The sequence below is a fragment of the Conger conger genome, chromosome 9 (genome assembly GCF_963514075.1).
Source record: "Conger conger chromosome 9, fConCon1.1, whole genome shotgun sequence".
NCBI classification, from domain to species: domain Eukaryota; kingdom Metazoa; phylum Chordata; class Actinopteri; order Anguilliformes; family Congridae; genus Conger; species Conger conger.
The window spans coordinates 57,490,511-57,501,660 of NC_083768.1; the positions used below are offsets into that span (position 1 = coordinate 57,490,511).

General features: G+C 42.2%; 1 long non-coding RNA gene across 1 annotated transcript; it reads right to left on the reverse strand.

Annotated features, from left to right (window-relative positions):
* Positions 1-5,995: 5,995 nt before the first annotated feature.
* LOC133136300 (uncharacterized) lies at positions 5,996-8,566 on the reverse strand. The gene is made up of 3 exons (XR_009709503.1): positions 8,473-8,566; positions 7,676-7,716; positions 5,996-6,408 (listed from the first exon to the last, which is right to left on the reverse strand). It is a non-coding gene; the product is annotated as an uncharacterized LOC133136300 (long non-coding RNA).
* Positions 8,567-11,150: the final 2,584 nt, after the last annotated feature.

Consider the following 11,150-nt stretch of genomic DNA (forward strand, 5'->3'; position numbering starts at 1 on the left):
GCAAGGTCGGTGGTTCTAATCCCTGTGTAGCCACAGCCACCCTGCATTACTCCAGGGGAGGATTGTCTCCTGCTTAGTCTAATCAACTGTACGTCGCTCTGGATAAGAGCGTCTGCCAAATGCCAATCATGTAATGTAATAGTCTCACCTCCCTGACAAGCTTGTTTAAAGAGTACTGTATTTCAATATATAATGAAATAAATAGTCTAGTGTGTGTGTGTCTGTGTAGGTTCTTGTTGCCCACCTGCGTCCTAGCCAGGAGGAGCTGCTGAAACCCCTCCACTTCCTTACTGTCATCTGCTGCTCTTTCCTGTGAGAGAGGGAGAGAGAGAGGGAGGGGTGGAGGGAGGGGGGAGGGAGAGGGAGGGAGGGGGAAAGAGGAGGAGGGAAGGGAGGGAGAGGGAGCAGGAGAGAGTGAGGAAGAGAGAGGGATGTTGTTATCAGGTCCAGTACTGTGCAAAGGTTTTAGGCAGGTGTGGACAAAATGCTGTAAAGTAAGAATGCTTTCAAAAATAGAATTATGTTAATAGTTTATTTTTATCAATTAACAAAATGCAAAGTGAGTGAACAGAAGAAAAATCTAAAACAAATCAATATTTGGTGTGACCACCCTTCGCCTTCAAGCCAGCATAAATTCTTCTAGGTACACTTGCACAAAGTCAGGGATTTTGTAGGTATATAGTCAGCCATGACACGAATATGAAAAATAATAAATTACAAGAATAATGATAATAAACAATGATACCTAACACAGGACAGAACACAGGAACATAACAAAAGTGGGAAGACAACATCAGGTTTGAAATCATTCCAGATGAAGACAAAATAGACAAAACTGAATCGAAAAAACTGCCCGTCCAGAATCCATCAGACCCCTCCAACTCATCCAGACTGCAGCAGCTCGTCTGGTCTTCAACCTTCCCAGACACTCCCATGTCACCCCCCTGCTTACTCCCCTCCACTGGCTGCCTGTCATGGCTCGCATCAAATTCAAAACATTGGTGCTAGCTTTCCATGCAGTTAAGGGGTCAGCTTTGTTTGCATACATTGTTTGCTTGGTTGACTATTTGGTTTTCGACTTTTACCTTCTGCCTTCTTCAACTTTATTTTTGCCTGGCCCTTTTTGTACTTCAGCCTGTGAGCTGCTGACTCAAACATATGCATCAGCCAACATTTTGGTTAGGCTCATGAATCACAGTTTATGGTTTTGTGTCCTGATCTGAATCATTGTGTGGTGTACAAACAGCTGATGCTTCACAAGTGGTGTGTGCAACATGTGCACCCCGTGCTCCTGCGGGTTCTTGTTTCAAAACAAGAATGTGACCTTGGATTGCTTCATTCTTATATTTCAAGTGCTAACTGGACGATTATGAAGGTGAAGATCTACTTATTTTATAATTTATAAAATCTAAAATGTATGCACTGGACATACAGTGGGGCAAAAAAGTATTTAGTCAGCCACCAATTGTGCAAGTTCTCCCACTTAAAAAGATGAGAGGCCTGTAATCATCATAGGTATACCTCAACTATGAGAGACAAAATGAGAAAAGAAAAAAATCCAGAAAATCACATTGTCTGAATTTTAAAGAATTTATTTGCAAATTATGGTGGAAAATAAGTATTTGGTCAATAACAAAAGTTCATCTCAATACTTTGTTATATACCCTTTGTTGGCAATGACAGAGGTCAAACGTTTTCTTCACAAGGTTTTCACACACTGTTGCTGGTATTTTGGCCCATTCCTCCATGCAGATCTCCTCTAGAGCAGTGATGTTTTGGGGCTGTCGCTGGACTTTCAACTCCCCCCAAAGATTTTCTATGGGGTTGAGATCTGGAGACTGGCTAGGCCACTCCAAGACCTTGAAATGCTTCTTACGAAGCCACTCCTTCGTTGCCCGGGCGGTGTGTTTGGGATCATTGTCATGCTGAAAGACCCAGCCACGTTTCATCTTCAATGCCCTTGCTGATGGAAGGAGGTTTTCACTCAAAATCTCACGATACATGGCCCCATTCATTCTTTCCTTTACACGGATGAGTCGTCCTGGTCCCTTTGCAGAAAAACAGCCCCAAAGCATGATGTTTCCACCCCCATGCTTCACAGTAGGTATGGTGTTCTTTGGATGCAACTCAGCATTCTTTCTCCTCCAAACACGACAGGTTGAGTTTTTACCAAAAAGTTCTATTTTGGTTTCATCTGACCATATGACATTCTCCCAATCCTCTTCTGGATCATCCAAATGCTCTCTAGCAAACTTCAGACGAGCCTGGACATGTACTGGCTTAAGCAGAGGGACACGTCTGGCACTGCAGGATTTGAGTCCCTGGCGGCGTAGTGTGTTACTGATGGTAGCCTTTGTTACTTTGGTCCCAGCTCTCTGCAGGTCATTCACTAGGTCCCCCCGTGTGGTTCTGGGATTTTTTCTCACCGTTCTTGTGATCATTTTGACCCCACGGGGTGAGATCTTGCATGGAGCCCCAGATCGAGGGAGATTATCAGTGGTCTTGCATGTCTTCCATTTTCTAATAATTGCTCCCACAGTTGATTTCTTCACACCAAGCTGCTTACCTATTGCAGATTCAGGCTTCCCAGCCTGGTGCAGGTCTACAATTTTGTTTCTGGTGTCCTTTGACAGCTCTTTGGTCTTGGCCATAGTGAAGTTTGGAGTGTGACTATTTGAGGTTGTGGACAGGTGTCTTTTATACTAATAACGAGTTCAAACAGGTGCCATTAATACAGGTAACGAGTGGAGGACAGAGGAGCCTCTTCAAGAAGAAGTTACAGGTCTGTGAGAGCCAGAAATCTTGCTTGTTTGTAGGTGACCAAATACTTATTTTACCGAGGAATTTACCAATTAATTCATTAAAAATCCTACAATGTGATTTCCTGGATTCTTTCCCCCCATTCTGTCTCTCATAGTTGAAGTGTACCTATGATGAAAATTACAGGCCTCTCATCTTTTTAAGTGGGAGAACTTGCACAATTGGTGGCTGACTAAATACTTTTTTGCCCCACTGTACATACACATCTGACATTGTTTGTAGCCAAAGGAATACAGGATCAATTAAACATTCCTGTTTTTGTTTGTCTTAAGTATGGATATTGGTGTGTTAGCGGTCCATCAAATTATTAAACTATTCATTTAAGTCACTTCAATTTGGTCATACAAACGTTGTGTACATACAAATCAAAGTCTTTGCACATTTTACACATTGTTAATGTTGCTACATTTGTTTAAGGACAATATTATTGCCATTATAAATAATACATAATAGGATGTATAAATATGAATTGATATTTATATATTATATATATTTCATGTTCCAGTTTGATTTATCCTGCAGGAAGTTAGTTTTTCCTTTTTATTCTATTGTTGCAGTGCCCTCCAGAAACCAGCAGAGGACGCCATCTGCCCTTTCCAAGCGTTTCGTGTTTCCATAAATTCTCATTGGACTGGTTTAATGGTTTTTGGTTTCTGCTTGTATATCTCATTTGCATCGTTCTGTTCACCTATTTGTCTAACGTATTTAAGCCTCTTGCGCTTGTGTCTAGGAGCTTGTGGTGTTTGTCTGTGTACATGCAGATTGCTGTGCCAAGCCTGTAGTTCCCTCATGTGTTTTGGTTGTTTATTATTGTTGAGTCCTCAGTAAAATACCTTTTATTCCTGGCCTGTGTTTTACTCTGCACTTGGGTCTGGCCTGGTATTACCCAGTGACACTTGTGCTATCAATTCCAGACCAAAGAAGAATAAGGTTCTAACTGACATTTGACTAATTAGTTTGTTTATGCTCATTTATGTTTGTTGGGCAAATCGAAAGGGTTTTGGTATTGTACGTTCAGAGTAATTGTCGGGTGTCTGTCGTTTGGATTTCTGAAGAATTGCCCTGCATTTCAATTGTGCTGTGTTAGCTTTGAAGCTCGATCTCAAAACTACTCATAACGCAGATACAACTATATAATTCCAAGGTCACAATGTGATACTCTTAAAACCCTCCCCACTGGCCGGAAACACATGGCCATTACTTTATTACATTAATGGCATTTAGCAGACGCGCTTATCAAGAGTGACATACAGTTGATTAGACTGCATGTCCCAGTCATGCACCTCAAGCACTACGCTACAGGCAACGAAAATGAACCGTTCAAAGGGAGGAGTTGGTAGCCAGGTTCATAGCAGAGGAGGTTTGTGATGACGCTCCACACACGCAGGAATAAAACATGAATAAAATGCAGGTGGCTACAGGCAGCCAGGCTCCAGCTGAACGCTTCAGTGACGTTTGTGTATCTGGCACATACCGGTGTTTCCTTGTTCCCTTCGGCTATTGACCAGAGTTTCATATTATACTAAAATAGCTAGCTTTAATGGGAATGCCACACCTATTACAGGAAACTACATTCCCATTAAAGCTAGCTATTTTAGTGTAATATGAAGCTCTGGTCAATAGCCAAAGGGAACAAGGAAACTGCCCTGCAGAACAGCATGATTGGTTATGAAAGGCTAAGTGTTTTCATAAATGTAAATGCAGATCATTGACCATTCATACTGCTAGAGTATTGTATGAATTATATCACTGACGGTACATTGACAGGGCAGTCTGTATATGACTAGGACCCAGAAGGTTGGTGGTTCAAGCCCCAGTGTTACCAGCTGTTGGGCCCTTGAGCAAGGCCCTTAACTGCCCTAGAGGGTAACATCCCCTCCATAGTCTAATCAACTGTGAGTCACTTTGTGTAAAGGCAATAGGTGCTGGCTTCCCTGACAAAATTGCAGTACTGCTCACAAACATACTTTCCACAAATACAATGCATCCATATTCCGCCTCTGAAAAATGATGCTTCTCATTCATCCATACATACATACACACCAACAGCAATTGGCTGCCATGCAAGGCACCATCCAGCTCGTCAGGAGCATCTTGCTCAGCGACACATCCGGGGTGGGAATCGAACTGGCAACCCTCCGACTGCTCTGCCGGAGCCAATGTCGCCCATCTAAAATCTAACATTTAACAAAGTCATCTCTAGTCATCTTGTTGCCTCCTAGACTCAACAATTGAGAAATGGGATAGGCATAGCCATGACACAAACCCAATACTAACCATGTAGAATAACGCGCTTCCTGAGGGACTAGCAATGAACCGATGACTTGGATGAGGTATCATTTGTTTTTGAAAGGCAAAAATAGAAAAGCAAAACTGAAACGGAGGAATTATAGGTACCCAACTCTCAGGATTATTATGTAGAAGTATAATTATACATGTATTAGAGGATTGGTTTGGACTGGTTTATCATACAGTATGAATTGGAAAACACTGAGTACTACATTTCACAGAGACAAGTAATGAACTGATAAGAGTTCAACAAGGAGTCCTAACTCCAAATAAAGCTTCTAAGATCCATGTGCATTGGCTTTATTTGACTGACATGCTAATGTATCCTGTTTATCATTTTAATGCTGAGTTTTAGATATAGTCCATTGTCAGATTTATCAAATAGACCCTAGTCTGTATCTTTCTTGTAGCCTTAGCACTTGAAACTGTACTTCCCTCTAGGGTCTTTCAGCGCACTTGTCCCTGGTTATGGGTATGCACTTTCTTGTACGTCGTTCTGGAGCTTCTGCCAAATGCCAATAATGTAATGTAATGTGGGCTTTATCCTGAAGCCATTGTTTAATTGTCGCCCTCACTGATAGTCATGCCATACTGATCTAGTGCCTTAAATGTTCAACCTGCTTCCTCAAATATACTACAATTTATTTGTTCTCATCAGCATATCTCTGATCTTTGTTTTTTTCTGTTTATATTTAGGAGGGGAGAACTGTACATCAGCACACTCCTGCACAGTCGAAAAAACATCAAACATACAACAAAGTAAATTATCATTTATTATGATTTCCAAGCCAAAATATTGATTCAGGAGCAAAATAGCAGTTTGTATGAATAAGAGCAAATATATAAAAGATAACTGTTTTTTATTTTACAATGCCAAAAAGCTTCAAGCTATTGCAGTCCATGTACTGGATAACATCGAGCTTATAACCGGTTTCACAGAAGAAAATGGCTCAATATAGAAATCTAGCCATGTAATTAAATCATAAGTGTATTGCATAGGAAAGTGTAAAATATACCTGCACACCCACACCACACATGCACATGCACACATACACACCCACACACAAGCACACATACAAACACACACAAGTTCAGTAAAAATACAGATTGAGTAGGAACAGAAGGACAGTAGTAGAATCAGCCTGACATCATCTGGACGCCTCAGGGGTTCTGATTGGTTGGAGGCTGGAGAGCTACTGAAGCATAGATGATGTCACTAGGAAGGGGCGGGGTCACTCTTTGCTTTGAGTGACGGGGTTTTTTGGGAAGGTGAAGACTGGCATAGTGCAAATTCCCTGTCTGAAAAACAAAAACAGAGTTTACTGAAGCAGCATATCACAAAAAATAAACAGTCACAAGGAGTGGAGATCTCTTGCAAGTTTTATAAAATTAAAAAGTATACACATATACGTACTGTATAGTATAAGCACACAGTGCAGTCCATGAGTATTTGAACAGTGGTACAATGTCTGTTCTTTTGGCAGCACACTGGATTTGAAATGAAACCGTGATTATGAGGTTAAACTGCAGACTGTCACCTTTATTTTGTGGGTATTTGCATCAATATTGGGTGATCCGTGCAGGAATTACATCCCAAAGTTTGATAGATAGTCCCCCCATTTTAGGGGACCAAAAGTCATTTGTTCAGTTGGCTTCTCGGCTGTTTCAGATTAGTCAGGTGGATTAGCTTCCTTATCGCAGGCAATGCTTTCAGTGTCTAGTCTTGGTTCTGGGCCTTTGGTTGCCTTTGAAGTCTGTTATTGGTGTTTGTCAACAGGAGGACCAACGTTGTATCAGTGGCTTAGATACAGGTCAAACCACATGGGCTTACCAAAATGACCTATTTGGAACACGGTCGTCAATTGCACACTTTTGACATTCGACTGCAATATCTGACCCTACTGATATCTTTCTGACCCTACTGATATCCTTCCCATGGATATACATACATGGAGATGTCCCTGTTCCACTGCAACACTAGCCAGTTGAGTGGTATTCGTGACTGAAGCTTCTGCTATCCGACCCCCTATAATGAACCCTCTTTCAAAGTCACTTGGTTTTTTCCTCTTGCCACCTTGATCCAAAATGGAGGTCAACTGGGCCTGCTCTCAGAACTGTGTCACACATGCCTCAGGGAAGCATCCGTGTTCATTGTGTTTCTCCACTTGTTTATTCAGCTTTCTCCACTCGTTTATTCAGCTTTCTCCCTGCTCACTCACCTCCTTAGACATTCTGAAGGTTGCAATTCATTCAATTAACTCATGAATGTAAATAATTATATGAGTATATTCAACTGATTGTCACAATAATAATAATCATCATCATCATAATGTATGTATTACAATTAAAATGCGATCATGATTATGGTTAATATTATTTGTATTGGCAATAATCATCTTCAATAATTGAAAGAATGATTAATGTACAACAAATTACGTAATATATTTATTGATGATATTGCTATTATTATTTGTAGTCATAATCATTTATTGACTTATTGAATATTATTGTGTGTCATTCATATCATTTAATTGTTATTCTTTTTGAATAATCACCGGTTCCTTACCTTCATGCTGTCATCGTGTCTCGCACAGTTTCTGCAGGTGGCTGGAATGGTATGGTAAAAAAAAAAGGTAAAAAAAAAACAAATAGTAACAAACACTGTTCTTGTCCACATCGTGCTAGACTTGCGTCTCTCAGATGGAAAGTTAAACCGAGGTCCTGACTAACTAAAGATCCAGTGACACTCTTTTCAAAGGTTCGTGGATTCCCTGATGCCCTGGCTAAATTCCCAACCTTGGCTCTTTCAGCCTGCCTCCTAACCATCTGATCGGCCATTTTTGTGCCCCCCTGAGCTAAAGTAATGACTCATTTGATCCAATGACTGATGGTTCATGAGTGGTTCTGGGATTAAATGGTGTAGCTGCAGTTATTTTTATTTTACCGTGCTTTTTACAATGGTGTGACCCAAACAGTGGCAAGTGCCAAACACTTGCAAGTTTCAATTTCCTTGGCCGACACAGTGTCTCATTACAAGGAAATGAGACTCTCTGTCGGACGAAGCTGCACGTCATTTTTTCCATTCAGTTTCGGTTCATCACGAGGAACAGAGAGAGGACTCGGGTGCAGGATCGCCCTTGCATTGCAGCCTGGAGTGCGTGTTGGACAAAGGCATCAAAATAGAGTAGTTTGATCAAGTCGAGGGGCTGATTTTTTGGAAACACTGGGAGCCCTGCTCTAACCCACCTTACATTTTACATTTACATTTTTGTCATTTGGCAGACGCTTTTAATCCAAAGCGACTTACAAGTGCATAGGTTCTACCACACCTTCTCTGAATATGCTTCAAGATGGCCGCCTCACCTCTCCTGTAGCAGAGCCCCCAGACACAGAGCACGGTCACCACGGTCACCACGGCAACCACCAGCGGGATAAACACCAGGGGAGTCCAGCAGACTGGAGACGGTCTCCCTGAGTCTGAATAGAAAAATGATTAAGCAAATCCAGCGACCAATCCAGTTTTTTGGTTGTATTTCTGGTGGGCAAGGAGAGCTTGTACCCAACTCGGGTTTCAGGTGAACTAAATTACTGGAGCAACTCAGTCATGTGCAAGAGTCAACATTTTTGCTACATTGTTTTGATAAACTGATTGTTTTGTGCTCCAATCTGAAACATGTCCCTTTCCAGGGGCGACATGGGGCGACAGTACGAGCAGTCGTCTGGCAGTCGGAGGGTTGCCAGTTCGATCCCCTGCCCAGGCTGTGTCGAAGTGTCCCCGAGCAAGACACCTAACCCCCAAATGCTCCTGACGAGCTGGTCGGTGCCTTGCAGCCAATCACCGTCGGTGTGTGAGTGTGTGTATGAATGGGTGAATGAGAAGCATCAATTGTACAGCGCTTTGGATAAAGGCGCTATATAAATGCCAGCCATTTACTATTTCCTGTTGTTTTGTCCTTTTGTCTGTGTCTCTGCCGTATTCCAGCCCTTTTTCCTCTCTCCTCATCACGTGTCTCCACCCGTCACATGCGTGTCTCCACCCGTCACATACGTGTCTCCTTCCTGTCATGTCTCTCGCCTGTTTCTCGTTGTCTGTTAATCAGTTTTGTATTAAAGCCCACCCGTTTGCTCTTTTCCGTTGCTCGTGTGTCGGTTCTGTTCCCCTGCGTTAGGTTTAAGCTGTCTGTTCTAACCTTGTGCTTAATCTGTTATCTGTTCTGTCGATTTCTTAGATATTCCGTTCGTGAACTCTCCCTGTTATTTTGGAGTCGGTTTCTGGATCACGTTTTTTGTACTTTCACCTGTGTGGACTGATTACCACTGACTTGCCAAACCTTAACGCACCTGATTTCCTTTTTACGCCTGTTTGCCGGTTTCTATCCTCTGCCTGCCTGGATTATTAAAGTCTGGCAATTGTACTTCGTCCCTGAGTCTATGCATGTTTCCTCTGCCCTGCCCTTATCTTTAAGAAAAAAAACGCAAAACAAGGGCGAGGCCCACCGATGCATTCTCTTTGGTTTGTGACCACACGCTCTCCCACCATGCTGCGTTACTCAGACAAAGGCAGATGTATACCCTGCTTCCTGTGTTGTCAATAATCTCCACTGCTTTGCAACTTTTCATGGGTATGTACTATTTATGCATTTCCCTCAGAACCCACAACCGATGCAACAAAGTAGATCAGCATCACCTCATCTTTGCCTCATTGTGGAACTGTGTGTGTGTGTGTGTGTGTGTGTGTGTGGAAGCTACAACCCAGTTCCCATCAATTGTCTCATTTTATGTCTGCCCATCTGACAGTATTATTGTGTTACATATTGCATATGTATCCTGTAGGACACCTTTGATGTCATTCTCACTTTGAGGAAGTGTTGGGTGTTATTGTAAAAAAACAAACAAAAAAAAACAAAAAAAAACATGCCAAATATCATATGACAATAATAATTTAAGTTTTAGCTGTGGGCTACTATGCAGGTGGTATGCTATCAGGGTCAATGTTGGGTGCTGTATGAGGGACTTTTCACCCTGATTTTATCTATTTATTTGATTTTAATAAACGCTGGATTCTGGAGTATTTTTTAATATTACTCAAAGACACACGACAAGCAGCTGAGGCTGTGATGGAACACTGACCTGGTAGAATCAGCCGAGCTCCTTTTCCGAAACGGACTTCATCCCCTTCAAAGTCCATACAGTAGTACAGACCATGGTGCGACTCTGTCACTCCGGAAATTTCCAGGCTGAAAGATTTCCTGCGCTTGTCCTCCTGTGTGCTGAAGTGACCACAGTCACCACTGGGGCATAGGGTTTCTGTTTTATTGTGAATTCGGGTTTTTACTGTTGTTGTCAGAGTGATCATTTGTTCCGAGTGCTGACGGATCCACACCGTTTTGCGGTTGAATGGTTGACTGCAGGGCAGGGTGACATTCTCTCCGAGCCGAACCAAGATCGACTCGGATGGTGGAGAGAGCTCATCCGCACCACCTGAACAGGTAAAACAAAAGAATTCACCTTTACATTCACTTACCATAACATAATATACTGGCGAGAACAGGCCATTCAGCCTACCACTAAAGTGTACCTACTGCTAAGTTTCCCTAAAACCTAAATAATATCAAGCACCTTATCAAGCCTAGTCTTGAAAACCCCCAGTGGTTCTGCCTCCATTACATGTCCTGGCAAGTTATTCCACACAGTGACCACTCTGTATAAAAAAAATTAAATGACCATGTGGAATGTATCCTTTGCGAATTTCCATTCATGCTAAGTCTCATTCTGTACTTCTGCATTCTCTCATTCTGTTAAGTCTCCTTTTAATAAGCTTAAAGAGATTAAGCATCTCAAGTCTTTCCTCATAACTTATCTTTTTTTTTTTCTTTTTAAAGATACTTCTTAAGCCCCTCTCAGCCCCATTGGACAGCACATAGAGACAGGAAGAATGGGGGCGAGAGAGAGGGAAAGACACGCGACAAATTGTCAGACGGTCGGACTCTAACTGCCGACGTCGCGGCTCACAACGAGCATGCGGTCAGCGCTCCGCAGGC